Genomic DNA, 15,230 nt, shown 5'->3' with positions numbered 1-15,230 from the left:
TTATTTACACAGCGGTACAAAATCCTCGCCTTCAATGCGTCAGTGAGGCACTCGTGCCTTCTGTTGCTCGCTGCGGTGCAGAACTTGCATTTTGATTGCCGGGCTGAAATGCACGATAATACCCTTCTGGTATTTCATCTCTGAACGACTACTCTCAGTCACGGGTGGAAGCGTTTCATCGCAGAAGCGGGGATGCGTTGCATGTGGGGAATGCTGTGTGGAACGCCGCCGCGTCGCCCCACACCCTCACCACAGTTGCTCCCCTCACTTGCAGAAGAAATTAGGCATGCCTTAGTAATGAGCCTACAACACAAAGAAAGGAACCTTCTCTCTGTCGAGGCAGACAGGCGTGAAACTTACGGAGCAGGTTAGGTAACAGCAGGGTTAGTTTCGAGGTACCTCCATAGAGTGGAGTGAAACTGGGTTACTGGCCGTGCTGGTGGAGGGACTTAACTTTAATCATCAGTCATGTCAAGGAGCCTACAGCTCGGCTTCGGCGTGAAGTTTCATCATGCTCTTCATGAGAGCATTATCACAGACAGGCATTCATGGCACTTGTCACTATTCATGGAGAAGGTCTGCAGCCCGCAGCCCTCGGCTGGTGTTATGTGTACCACGCTGGCCGTAGCAGGAAGGCAGAATGAGCTGAAACACTGTGTACCTAGAAACTTGAATGAATTGTTAATTCTGTTTATTTGTGAAAGAAAGAAAAGGCCTGGAGAAATGGAAATTGCTTGCATGGAAAGCATGTTTTTCCTTCTATTGTCAGTATGTTCTCGTCACTGTATTTGTATTGTTTCAATATTCCCTATTACAGGAAATTTAGGTGACTGTCCAAATTATAGCTGTGTGAATTCTATTGTGAGTCTTTGTATTTTGAAGATGTTTTTAAAGCTGTAAACAGCATCGGTCGGGGCAGTCTTAGTTTACCAAACTTCAGTGTTGCCCCACTCCAACCACTCATTGAACTGTTGTTTAATTACTCACCCGCTGACCACAATCAAAGCACGCCATGCAATTGTTCCTTGTGCTGTGCTTGAATGTGCAGTTTAGCAGGCGATGTGCCAGATAATTGGTGGGGTTTCAAATGTAAGGCTTTGTGAAATGTGATGGCCATTTTTTGGCAACAACAGAAGGAAGTTCACTTCAGTACAGTGATTTGCCATTTGTCATCCAGTTCTACCGCACGATTTGTGTAGTGCCTTTCTTCAGGGCTAGCACCTGTGCTGTGTTCTTACGCTGTTACTTTCATGTTGTAGATCCAAAGTTCTGTATATCCAGAGGGAATGCATTTGCTTGTGTTTTTATCTTTTTATTAGACAAGTGTTTCACTTTGTGTATACAGAACCCATTAACCATGTGTTTTGTATATACAAATGGGTTGTGGCAATCGTAGTTTGCCACTCGGAATACAAGTTTTTCACATTGTAAACTCAATTGTATTCTGTTTCTGGAAGGGCACTTACTTCATTCTGCTTCTTTTTTGAGCTAAAGCATGCATTGTTTTATTCATGCTGTTTCTTACTAGTGGTATAAAGGATATTTATGGCTTTCGTAAACACAGCTTAAAACATCTAAAGCAAGTGTTTAGCATACAGCTGCTAAAATATTTCTGATTTTGATGAAGTTATTTCAATACCTTCAAAGAGAAGTCAATAATAGTTTGATGCATAAACATTTCACAGTATAACATGCTAGTGAACATAAAGCTTTTTAGAAGGAATATTAATAATTCCATTAACTTCTCCAGGAATGCTCAAAGTAGCTACTAAGTAGCTACAGAACACATTTTCAAGCAAGTTGGGTATTTTAATGTATCTTGTTTTGTTTTGTTTTGTTTGAGATGTTAGATGACCCAGTTCCTGACAGTAGTTGTGGATTAGGTCCAGAATGACGTGCAACATTAAGACAAAAGTGTAGGATTGTATCTTGGTACAGAACTCCTGGAAACAAGAGAAGATACTGAAAAGGAGTCATAGTAACTTTGGTCTGATATAGGAGAACAACACTGGACTGAAGATTGCAGAGTTTTAGAGGAGCTGTGAAATTGTGAACTTGAGGGTAGGGGGGATAGGAAGATTTCTTACTGGAAAACAACTCGTGGTAGCTTTCCTACTAACTGTGCTACTGTTTTCCAAACATTTTATTAGACTGAAGAGTGCTCACGCGGAAGTAATGTATCAGATAAAGTGATAGAAAAAACATAAATAAAGGTAGGGACATTCTTCTTTTTACAGACTCCTTAGGAGCTATTGTGTTTGAGTTATTGTGTCTTACAGTGTTTCATTGACCGTAATTGTTCATTTCCTAAAATGGTGACCCTGAAAGGCTCGTGTTGCTGTTTTTCCTTTTGGCTGTGCTGTTTCTAGTGATGGACTGGGAGAGTTCAAGTCCTTCAAGTGTCCATGTGGACCCATGCTGTCATACTGTGTGGGACTTCCCTTCAGCTTTCATCTTAGGATAAAACTCAGCTTATGTAGCTGAACCTTCCATGGCATGGCGCCTTTGTGGAAGTTTGCTTTGCAGTAATTATGGACTTTGTGAATGAAATCTAATATTCATGAATCAACAAACGCACATTGATTGTTATCTGAACAGAGGAACAAGCTGTCCAAATTCTGATCTTCTATTTACATTTTTATAACTTTTATTTTTTCTTTCCTGACTCTTAGCAAATTTTATGGCACCTCGGGGAAAAATAGGGCAAGCCTTTTTATAGTTGTTTTATAGTTGAATGCATTCGTTGATGTTAACTGCGTAGTAAATTATCGTACTTTTAAAGGGCTGACTTTTAACTTTAAACTCATTATACTGAATTATGGCAATAATTCAGGAAAACAACACTGTCCAGCAAGGCACACACAAGTAAATGAATGAATTCCTGTGTGGACTTGAACACATGCTTAAAACAAAGTGCATGCAAAGTGTGTAACAATGGTATATGCTTAATTAAGAGGTCATACTCACCCCAGATATCTGCAATGGATAGTACGTAGGACTTTGTGCCCTAATTAATTTGTCTGAAGGAATGACAACAAATCAGTGGTGTTTGACTGTGCAGACCGTGTAACTGCCTTCAGTTCAGGTGATGTGCTGAAAGGCCCCTTACCTTAACAAAGAATCACAGAATTGCAGTGGTTGGAAGGGACCTCAAGAGATTGTTGAGTCCAACCCCTGCTCAAGCAGGTACCCTACAATTGTTCACACAGGTAGGCAACCAGACATGTCTTGCAAATCTCCACAGAAGGCGGCTCACCATGTCTCTGGGCAACCTGTGCCAGTGCTCCGTCACTCTTATCATAAAGGAGTTCTTCCACAAGTTAGTCTGGAACTTCCTATGTTCAAGTTTTAGGCCATTGCTCCTTGTCCTACTACTACGCTCCACTGAATCGAGCCTGGACACATCCATTTGCCTCTTACCATGCTTTAGATATGGATAACCTCCATACTTTTGGGAATGTAAAGGTTGTATAGTGAGGGTGAGTTGTTCATATGCAGAAGTTGACATAAGGCATTGCAGTATATTGGAGCAAGTAAAATCTTCTGGAAACACTTGTCATACAGTAACTTAATTGCTTAATTCATAGCTGATTAGTTGATTAAACCTAGGTATTTAGTTGCATTTTACAGACCCAGTAGTTTCTGAGTCATCTGTTTGAACTGACAGACTTAACAAAGATCCACATCGTCTGGAGATCCAGCTGGGTTCCAGGTGGGATAGACGAGGGCATCTAAAGTGTGTTACACATGAATGTGTTGGCTGCAGTTGGCAACCCAGCTCAGTAGCGCAGGGCAGGGATTTGTTCTTCAGCTATGAAAAAATGGTATTTTGAGACACCTCAGAAAGCATTCTGAGTTTAGAAGGCCAAAGTACAAGGGAATGTCCTGTTTCTTCTGAGATTCTTCTTCCTGGGAACATTGTGCATTACTATATTAACTATGTTTCAAAATCTTTCAGGAAAAAAAAAAAAAAAAAGAAAAAAGAAAGAAAAAAAAAGAGCTTTTTGGGCTTTAATAGAGGAGAATTTTCACTAATTTTTGAATTATTTCACTGTTTTTGATATCACTATCACAGTATCAACCTGCAAACTTGAGAGTGAAATCCCACAGTTCCTCTCGCAGAATATCTCCTTCAGTTCCTGCATCCCTAGCCCTTAAATGTACATTAAATTACCTACCACACAAAATAAAACATGTGAAGTGTTTCTAACAAAACTAGTATTTTTTTCCTGTATATTAGTTTGCTTGTCTGCATACACACAACAGTTTTATTGACCAACCTATTTTTCAATATTGGGTAGAGATAGGCTTAATTTCCTTCTGAGTGTTTTGGTAAAAATAACTTTATAGGTTTTCATAAATCTCTAAGACCTTGCATCATTTTGCAGCATGCAGTCACATACAACCCTTTTTGCCTTACTGGTACATTATAGCCTGAAGTAAAAATGGATAGTTCTTGACTATGTGCTAATCTTTAGCCTTTTTAAACTCTCTACTGTAAAGAAACATTGGATTTTTAGCAAGACAGAGGAATAGAATATGAACTACTATGTGAATTGGCACAGAGTTGTTGGGAAGGGTGAGTTGGCCCCTTTTTGCTCTTTGTTGGCTCCTGCCATTACACAGCATGGGTGGGTGGAGCAGCCTGCATAGAGCTGTTTTTTCCCCTTCTCCGCTTGGCAAGCTGTGGCAGGGAATGGCTCCCTTCTTTGCTTGTCCTTAGTGCTGCTACGCCATGTATATGCCTGGCCCAAGATATTTCTTCTCTCAAGTATAAGAAACCCAGCAAGCAGATTGTCAGTCTGCAAGCCGCAATCTGTTTCCTCATCTGTTTCTCAGAGCAGTGTCTTGCTCGCAGCAAAGCCATAGTTTAGCCTGATGGCCTTGGTGCATGCTGAGAACGCACAAATCGACTTCTGTCCTTATGCAGAGCCCTGTGATTTGTTCATGTTCCTGTGACAAATCAGATCACACTTAAAAACTGCTTGTAGAGCAGAAAGTATTTAAAAACTAAAATATTTTACAAAGCTCTAGTTAAAATATTAGCAAAGATGTTCCCCTCCCCCTCCCACACACATTTTAAGTTATGTAAATGGATCTTCTTATCAACAAAAATAAAGGCACTAGTTCTGTTCTTTACAAATACCATTGTCTGAAGAAAGAGAAAAAAAAAAAAGCATCGGTTTATGAATTAATTATATTAGATAGAGATTTCAGTGGCAGGTTTCCGGTCTTACATACTTCAGTTGTAGTCTCACTTCTGTGTCATAAGATATTTAACCCAAATAACCAGTGTTGATGGCAAGCTGGCAAGCATTTGTTACCTGTAGGTCAATGAGGCATTCATTAGTTCTATATTTATATCTAATTTTAGTTACACTTTGTTTAATTAACACATAGCGGTGCTTGTACCAGTGTTCCAAGCAGAGACCAACATTCCCAGATTTGCATATTAACTTCTCTATCCTGAGTAAGATATTAAGTCTTTTTGGAACATTTCATTTTTCTTCCTTTTGTCCTTCAGCATGAAATATGAATTACTGACCATTGCAGCACTTTGCTTATGGTGTTTAGTATGATTGATAGTCGATTGCTGCGTTGATTCTGCATGTTTATCCTTTCAAATGTATGGGCTTTTGTGAAACCCTCATTTTGTTATTTTCCACCTTTCCCAGATTTGTTTTTATTCTTATTTCTGATAAAAATGCTTTCAGTCAAAACTTAGACTAGGCTATAACTACTAGGCTTCTTTAATTTTCTTCACAAGTTTGAAATACTCACCATATGTAAGGTAGCAATATGGACAGGTTTTAGGACATCTGGTAGAAATCTCATTGTTAAGACAAAGCAATTCATAGTTTCTGTAATTAATCTTCCCTAGAACTCAACATGACCCTGGATTCACAGCTCTGTAGTGTCTGTTCATAAACTCCTCACTTCTTACTCCACATTTTATTTCCTGAGTATTGTTCACATTTCCATTCCACTAATATTCTGAAGTCTGTTAGTCCAAACATAAAAAATAAACAGCAACAACTGCAGAGCTTGTGTAAAATCTACCGTGGTCAGATTATATGCCAATGGAGAGACTCAGGATATGGGATGTAGTAGTGCTAGGAAAACTGCTGGAGTTGCTGATGGAATTAGGGAAGACTAATAAGAGAACTTTCACAGGCAGATTCAGGGGAAGGTAAGGAAGAAAAAAAAATATAGGAAGGCTGAAGTACCTGCAAATTGAAAGACCTTTTTAGAAGATGTCTAATGTCTAATTCTGTTGTAGACCATGCAAAATGCATTTTGACCTCCATCTTGCTTTCCCTCTCAGTGGTTTGGTAATTCAATAGAATTAATGCCGCATTGCCCATTTTTAAAGCTGATAAGGCATTGCCGGTTTTAAGAGGTAGTATGTTAGGAGAACTAAGAGGGGAAATAAAATAGAACAATGAAGAATGATGTATAATGAAAGGTCTTCTATCTTATGACTTGTCAGTGTTGGAAATGTGATGATGAGCAAAATACAGATGCTTTCAAGACAAGCATTTTCACAGTAACTGCACCAGTGAACAAGAACATGTCAGTGTTTTTTAAATTCTGCAGGTTGATGCCATTCTTTGTCTCAGTCTCAGTTTCAGTTTGTATAGGTATTCGTGGGTGAACTATCAAGAAAATGCTTGTTGCACTAGGCCATTTTTTATTGCCCTGACATGGACACTAGTTGAAGCAGCCTACGAACTACTTTAATTCATAGTACTGGCATATAATCCCTTAGAGACATTACTGTTCAGAGTGCAATTACACTCCCTTTCCTCCAGCAAGTTAAGTTTGCTGTCCTGGGGAACTGACATATATAAGAGTTCCACAGGTGGAGAATTCCATTCTGCCATGGAATTTTTCTGCTGACCACTTCCAATCAGAGTACACATCCTAACCATTTATATTACTTCAAGATAAGATATTTTTATGTTAAATGCTTAAGACATAATGAGTGGTATTAATTCCTGCCTACCGATATGATGTTTTCATGTATGTAGATCCTTTGGGGAAGTAGAGAAGACATTTTGTTTGAACTTAGAAGCCTTTATGTGAAGATTTTTATTACTTTTTAATTACTTTTTTTTTTTTTCCTGATGACAGTATTTTCAATACGCTCATTTTGCATTTTAAAAGTGATGTAACTACTCTCCTGTACCTAATTTAATGTCTGTGAATTTCTAATAATGTATATCTATCTAACATAAGAAAGATTCTGAGATACTTAATTCAGTGAGGTGGTGCTTTTATTAAAAATATTTTACAGTTTCCCATATAATGCACATACCTTTTCTAAAGAAAGAAGTAATGCTGAAAATGACGTTTTGGTTCTGGTATAAAATACCTAGTGGTAGCTTTGTTTCTGTAGGTATTGATGCCTGCACTAAGTTTCAGTTAGAGCCAATGGAAATCCAGTCAATACAGTTAGGGAGCATACAGAGAGATTCAGTTCACCCCAGATTTTATACAGAATGCTTTTGTTTTCAGCAAGACCATGTTCCTAATTTAAGTATTCTTATAGGTAAAATAATTCAGTGAAGAACAGAAAAAGAGCCATTTTAATAGAAGGTATATGTAGAATGTATATATAGATGACTACTTTAATAGCTAAGTTAAACAAAAAAATTGGGTAGAATTTCTCTTCTTTATGTTGTTGCTTTATGTTGTCAGAAATAGTAGGCATTAGCTTTGCCCTGTAGATGATCAGTAAATCACCTGACCCAAAGGTATAATCAAGTGCTGGATGGTTGAAGATGGATATAAATAAGAAAACAAACAACATAAAGTATGTGCCCAGTGTGAAGATGAGAAAGCTAATGGGTGATCTTAGTTCTGCCTTCACCTGTGGAGTGGAAGGGTATAAAAAAGATGGGCTGACTTCTCAGAGGTGTTTATTGGCAGGAAAAGCATCAGGCAGCAGATGCCACATAGAAAGTTCTATGTAGATAGTAGCAATAACTGGGGTGGTGTGAGGATGGTCAAACCTGGGAAAAGTTGCTCAATGAGTTTTGTGGTATCTCTGTCCTTGGAAATATCAAGGCTCCTGAGCAATGATATCTAGTTGGCCTTGCTAAGAAAGAGGGAATAGTCACTGTGAACCTTAGGTTTTCTGTGATGTCATATTACAGCCTGTGTAATGTACCACATACCAGGTCTAAAATATTATTGTTTGTTGACCTTAAATTACCCTTGCACACTTAATACGAACCCTTTGCTTTATTTTTGGAAACTGAATTCTTGATGACAGTAAAGCCAACAGCATTATTCCACTGTTTCAGCATCTTTAATACTTTCAAGAATTGAAAAGAGAATTTTCTCCTTGTGCTGTTGAGAGGAGGGAGCCTGGACTTAGAAACTGGGCTATTGGGAAGAATGAATGACCTCATTGTGGGCATTTGTATACGTGGTGGAAGAGTTTTGAGTCAATTAAGTGTTCATTTACTATCTCTGTAGTCTGGGACCCATTCTACTCTGCCTAAGCTTTTCCTGTTCAGCTTACTGTTTTATGTTTCAGCTGGAGAATTTTTTTTTGTGAATTTTTCCCCTCTGTCATATTAGCCATTACAAAAACCATCACTGTTGTATTTAGCCTTTGAGTTTACACATTAATGACTTTTTTTCTCCTGTAAGTGATTGGTGTGCGGGATTTTTTCTTTCCTAACCTTCAGATGACTGCTGAAATAAGTCTAAGTTGTACAGTGTGTGTAGAGCTACCAAATGAGAAGAGTCCAGTAAAAAGACATCTTCCAGAGAAGGTAAAATAATTGGGAATATCTGCTAGAAAAGCTGCTTTCCATCCGTAAATTGCCTCAATTTCAGATCTTTTAAATAACTTTCTAGTCTGTTACTGGTTGTTCTAAGATTTTAAGGTCTTCCATGGTTACTTGTTGAAGTGTCTGGGCTGTTTACTGTTGGTGGATTCCACTGGGTATGAATAGTGAATCTGTATAGCTAGATTATTTTTGCAGATTAAAAACCCCAACATATTAGTATTAGCAGTTTGACCCCAGTATCTCCATTAAGTCATTGATGAGATTTCCTAAAAAACATAATTTACTCTTATTTTTAGTTTTCAATTTTCTCAAGTAATTATTTATCCACTTCCATATCCTCCTTGTCATCTGTGTAGCTAATTTGTCAGATCATGTTCGCAAGTAATTTGCAATCACTCTGCTTCCGATTTTGCGCATTTATTTCAGAGCAGTGTCTTGCATAACCAAGTGGTCTATGAGTTGTCAGGGAACTCACATAATGTGCACACGTAAATATTCACAGAACCAAATATACCAAATGCAGAAAGAAAACTTATGGCTTGTAGTATATGTATACCTTAGAAATCTGTTGTTTGCCTGTCACAGTGGTGAAAATATCCCATATATTTTTGCTGCCATGTAGACTTTATGAGTCTTGATTTGAGAAGAGTCATGACTTAAGCAGAAAATGGAGCCTGCAAAATAATGAATAAGTGTGTGTACTGGGTGGAGATGCACGTGGAAGATAGGTAGAAAGTGAGACTTGCACAGCAGGCAGGTTGTGTAAAATGCACAAAAAGGCTGGAATGCTAGAAAAGTTTGGTAACATAAGCAGATGTGATAAGAACTGGAACTTGTTAGCACTGGTGAGGAGTGGAAGAGTTAAGGGGTCAAGATACAAGGAACAGGACAGAAGTGAATTATGCAGAATAAAAAGAGAATGTCTATTCAATGAAATGTAGTTTTATTCAAAGCCTGATATTTCCATATTTCACAATTATTTGTTGTAGCATGGAATTGCGCTTGCATTTTTTTTTTCTTTTTTAATGTTTACATAGGCACAAATTAATAAATTACTGACAGTCATTCTATTACTTTTAAGTGGAAGAGGTTGGATGAGCTTGTTGGGAATAGAGATCTGTTAAGTCTTGACAAGAGGAGACCACATGGTGGAATTTCATGATTTCATGAGTTTTAGTCTGTTTTTAGTTTTTCCTTGTTTTTTTTTTTTTTTTTGACGTACCTGAAAGTATGTAGAAAATCGATCACTCTGAAGTAGCTAATGTTAAAAATAAGGTTGCCTGTGTGGTATATATTTAACTCTCTGAATACTAGGTATTTTTAATGACACAATCATCATACACTCCTCTTCCACAAGGTCCATACCTTAGTTGCAGCTCAGGACAGACGATGCTCAGTGGATCAGTAGTTATTTGATGTGTATTATCCTTGCTATTCAGTGTTTACCCCCAAGCCTTATGTTGTGAACACTATTCAGACTCGTCCATAGAAAAATGATGATTAATTTTTCCTCTTCGGCTTCCCGGTGTTTGTCACTCTACTGTTTGACTGCTTCACAACATTAATGCACTTGTTTCCACAGTACTTGTGAAACTGAGGAAAGGGGTTAATATCCACAGTTCACAAATACTAACTGAAGCACAGTTATATTACTCAGAGAAGTATCCATTGAGTTGGTTTTTCCAGCTGGAGACTGCAAGTTCATTTTTCCCTGTGTTTGTATAGTTCAGGTAAAAACACAGGAATGGGTCTCCAGGCTCAGAATGAAGGTCCAATCTAGCCCATTATTCTCCTTCAGTCGTGGCTAGAAGTTAGAGTTTAAAAGTTGGTCTTGGTAAGAGTGAATAGCAAAGCAAGTGTACAGTAAGCACAATTTCCTCAAGTGTAGTTTTGCAGCTTCCAGTGATTTATGACAGCTTTCCAAGACAAACGTATTGTCCTTGTATTTAATAGCTCTAGCGGCTTTTTCTTCCATGCCTTTGTTCAGTTGCTCTTTGAAAAAAATGCAAATTTCTAGCATTCATAGTATCCCCCAACAAGGGTTTCACATCATAATGAAATATAATGTGAAGAATGTTCCCTCTAAATTATGTGGCATTTCATATATTGGAAATGTGTAAAGATACGTTCAGATGTTCAGTGGTTTGTTTTTGGAGCACAGACATGAATAGAATTTGTTTCGGTGCGCAACATTAAACTGCTGTTCATGTTCTTTGCTAGCTTAATTCCAGTACACCTTTTAATATCTTTGATTTACAAAGAGAAAACAGTTCTTGTCAGTCATCTGTTACAGAACCCCCCATCATTACAAGACCAGCTTTCATTGCACAAGGAAAAACAGTATGGAATAATGAAATTTTTAAAAACGTGACTTTCTACACATGTATAAGTGGAATGAATTAGCATCAGCACTTTCATGTTTGCCTTTACTACCTCAGTAATTTTTAACACATGTTGCTGTCTAATATATTGATCTGTTGACAATGTAGATTTAGATTGTCTTTATGCTGATCAACAGAACGTACTGAATTTGAAGATGCCTCTGTTAATTTATAAATATTACAACTCCTGATGTCTTTATGAAGAATTATGAGAGATTGATGACCCTGAAAAATATTTCTTTTTCATTCTGGCATCTCTGAAAATATACATTTGAACAAGATTCCCTCTATATTGCCTGGAACACCAAGGGTGAAGAAAATCAATCTTTTAATTGCTGAAAGGAATTGGTGAAGATGGAAGTGAGGTAGATTTGTATAGGAGTGTTTCTATCTTGTGAGGGAAATTTATTGAAGATACAACAAAGTCATTCACCAGTAAGGTGGGATGTGAATTGTTTCCTTGCTTAACACTAGATAATCATAACTAATGAATTACTTTTGGAGTATCAGATTTACAGTAGATGAAATCCATCCTGGCTACTGGAACTTAGAATATTGGTAAGAAAGAGGACTTAGATCCAGGTGCAGATTTTGAAGAAAATCCTGGAGAAACAATAAGATACTCGTGATACTATTATTTGACCTCTTCTAAATCCCAAGAAGCTTGTTATGGGGAGCAGGTCGAGATTTGGACATCACTTCGGTTTAAAGGTCATTTAATGAGTTGGAGAGATGGGGTCATGAAAAGTGCATTGGGATCCTCACAGGCTAAAATTCCCTTATTTTTCAGTCATTATGTTCTAGATCACATATGCCTATTTAATTAAAAAACAAACAAACAAAACAAAACTTGTAGAAAGGCAAATTTACCTTGAAGAGGTGCAAGTTTAGACTAAAAGGACAATCACCTTAATGCCTTCTTCACCTCAAGATTTAAAGTGGCGAGTGTTCAATAAGCTTAAAGTCAAGTGATCATTATATATATTTTACACCTGCTTTTATATATATTAAGCCACGGCTTAATGAAGTGCCCCTAAAGAATGTTAGTTTACTTTGGGATAATTTCTTCTCCTCTCCAAGAGAGCCGAGTACCCAAAATCTCCATATAAGATGGAAATGTGTTGCAGTAGATTTCATGATACTGCGGTCTTTTTGTTCTTTAAATTATATATATTTTTTAAGCATTCTGATATTGCTCAAATGGGGGCATTAAGCTCAAGAAGGCCATTTAACTTTCCTTGTACTATAATCTTACCTTTCATTTAAATTAAAAAAAAGTATCCTGCTGAAGTGACTGGTTAATTTGAAATTTCAAATTATTAATATATGGACAATATAATTTATGCCGACATTTTAAAGCATGGAAAAGCATTTTCATATTTTTACAGATATTTCTTGTTATATCTAACGTAGTATGACAATAATTTAGAACAATTGAAGTTTTGCTGAAAGATCTGGGAATTTATATAATTGAAGGGCTGTCAGCAAAAAACCAACTCCACCCTGACGTATTCCCTTCCCACCCAAAAGTACTCCAGAATACTTCTAACTCATTAATATATGGGGGAATATTGGAAAATTTTCTATTAATTCCTATACTTCTCTTATTGAATGTGTCTTATACATAGAGAAGAAGAATCTTTGGCTTGTCTTGCTCACTTATTCAGATTGGATCATCGACTCCTAAAGTTAGTGTTTAGAAACATTTTCCTTTTTCTTGTTGTTGTTGTTTTTTAAAAATACCTCTTCTCACACAATATTAGTTACTCCTCTCAAGTCTGAACAAAATTGAGACAGTTTTAAAATGTGGTCTGACTATACTGGCAATAACTGATACTCAAGCTGTTGATGAAGGTTGACTACTACTTGTAAGTTTTCAAAACAAACTTGGAGTTGACCACTGTCACACAATCTTGCTGCTCTTCTCATCAAGCCTGAGGTATATGAGAACTCAGAAACCTAGACCCTCAGTAGCAGTTATGACAAGATATCCTTGCTATAGGAATCATTTATGTGCTCCAATATTATTTAAGAGTACAGTTGTGAATGTCAGAAAAGAAGTAGCAGCAACAAAAATCTTGTGATGTTTCAAATGCACAACTGCTTTTGCTTGTTATTTTTTTTTTAATAATTATTATTATCTTTTGCCACCAGCTGAACCACTTCAGTATTTGCTTCTCCATTTTTTTTTTCTTCGGAATCAGGAAATAAGGTTTGAGAAGAGCAAGTGAGGTTGCAAAGAAATGTTTGTTAAACAGCCAAGGAAGAATTATCTCTGTGAGGCTACCTACCTCAGCCATTAACCTCCAGGGGAATAAATCAGCTAACTACCATAAATGACAAGCCTTGAAAAAGAGGGCCTCGCTGTTGATACCCATCAAAGCCAGGGTGCCCAATATGAAAAGGAGTTACGCTAACGCTTGTAGGGATTGAAGAAGACACTGAATTTGACAAAGGCATGGAAAAACAACAAAATTTACTGGGAAGATTGAAAGAACTGACAATGCTCAGCAGAAGTGAGAAGATTGGGAAGATAGGATTGAAGCAGGGCATAATCACTTACTGGAGTGAGAGCTAGAGATCCGTTTTCAGTAGCTTCCTGAAGGACTGGTGAACACTATGAAATGGCGAGTAAATGTAGTTATAATGACAAGAAAAGACAGAAGTGGTTAGATATTGTTGGGTTTTTGCCCAACAGACTTGTAGTTTGCATGAATGAATCTGCCAGGCTACTTGGAAAAATGCCAAAACCAAAACCACCAGCTCTGAAAGAAGGCAGAGGGAAGGAACTGAGTTCCTTTGTGGTGTTTCTGTTTAAATGAGTTCTTGTATTAAAAAAAAAAATAAAAAAATACAAAACTTAAGGGAGTCAAACAGCAAGCCTCAGGATTAGTCTTTAACGGATGGAGCCAGAGTGTCTAGACCTCTTTGGAAGGAGCTATAGTGCTTCAGAGCTAGTCTTCAATTCATAGTAGCTCAGTTTTCAGATCTCCTTTGAAATTACAGCTTTCTTAGATGTCACAAGATGTCACCTTTTCTGGATAAGTTTCTAATAAACTGTAAAGAAGAATTAAGAACAAATATTACAGGAGGTCATCTCATGGTACATGTCTTTCTCCAAGTTTCACTTGACCTGTGTGATGCTGTGGCTTTTCAGTAGTATCAGCAACCATCATGTGACATGCATCATTACAGTCTCCTGGGATTCTTAAAAAAGTCCAGAACACAGTTGAGATTTCCTGACTGGAAACAAAAAAATTGGTTAAATTGGGAATTCATTGTATTCCTGACAAGAATCTTGGTTTATATTTAGATCTTTGGCCATTTCCATTCTCAGCTCTACAGAAAGCAGTCTGTATATTATATTCATTCCAGAGAACCAGCTAATTGCAATAACACACTTGTCAGGAATCAGAGGAGGCTCCTATAAAATATAAGAAAGTCTGCAAAGGCTTTCTTTATATTTACAGTAACTGAATAGCAGAAGGAAGCTACCTTCCTAAGCAGCTGGATTGACACTCACATAAGGAGCTGTCAAGAACCACTTAAATAGTGCAGATTTATCAGGGCAGCAAAGGGGCTGTCCTATCCCTGCTCAGTGTTTTTTCTACTCAAACACAATTTTAGTCACATGTCTTAACATTCAGATCATTACAGACAGATATGCTAAAGTTTTGATGACACATCTCTTCTGCAGCTCTCTTAGAGCCCATTCTTGTAAGTCTAAACAATAACACGAATGATAAAAATATTTGTTTTTCATTTCAAGTTGGTGTTTAAAACTTTCATGGTTAATTTATGAAGAATTAGTTTCTTTCTGAAGTGTTTTCAATTTAGCTGTGAACAGATGCATTGAACTAAGATCAGTGATTTGAACTGTGCCTTGAGAATTGTCCAAAAAGAAAAAATTGACCTGACTTTAACTTTTTGTCTGAAATATAAACTCTCTCTTAATTTGGTGTGCTGCTGTGCTGAAGTCAGCCATGTTTAATAGAATATCTGATTGTTTTTTTCCTGATCATATAGAATGGCTGGTATTTGAACA

At 37.2% G+C, this 15,230-nt stretch overlaps 1 protein-coding gene across 8 annotated transcripts in view; it reads left to right on the top strand.

Moving 5' to 3' along the window:
* The window catches only part of ANKS1B (ankyrin repeat and sterile alpha motif domain containing 1B), a 393,719-nt gene that overhangs the window by 581 nt on the left and 377,908 nt on the right, over positions 1-15,230 (top strand). The window lies entirely within an intron of this gene.

This window comes from Coturnix japonica, chromosome 1 (genome assembly GCF_001577835.2).
Source record: "Coturnix japonica isolate 7356 chromosome 1, Coturnix japonica 2.1, whole genome shotgun sequence".
Lineage (NCBI taxonomy): Eukaryota > Metazoa > Chordata > Aves > Galliformes > Phasianidae > Coturnix > Coturnix japonica.
This window is presented reverse-complemented; position numbering and strand designations above follow the sequence as displayed.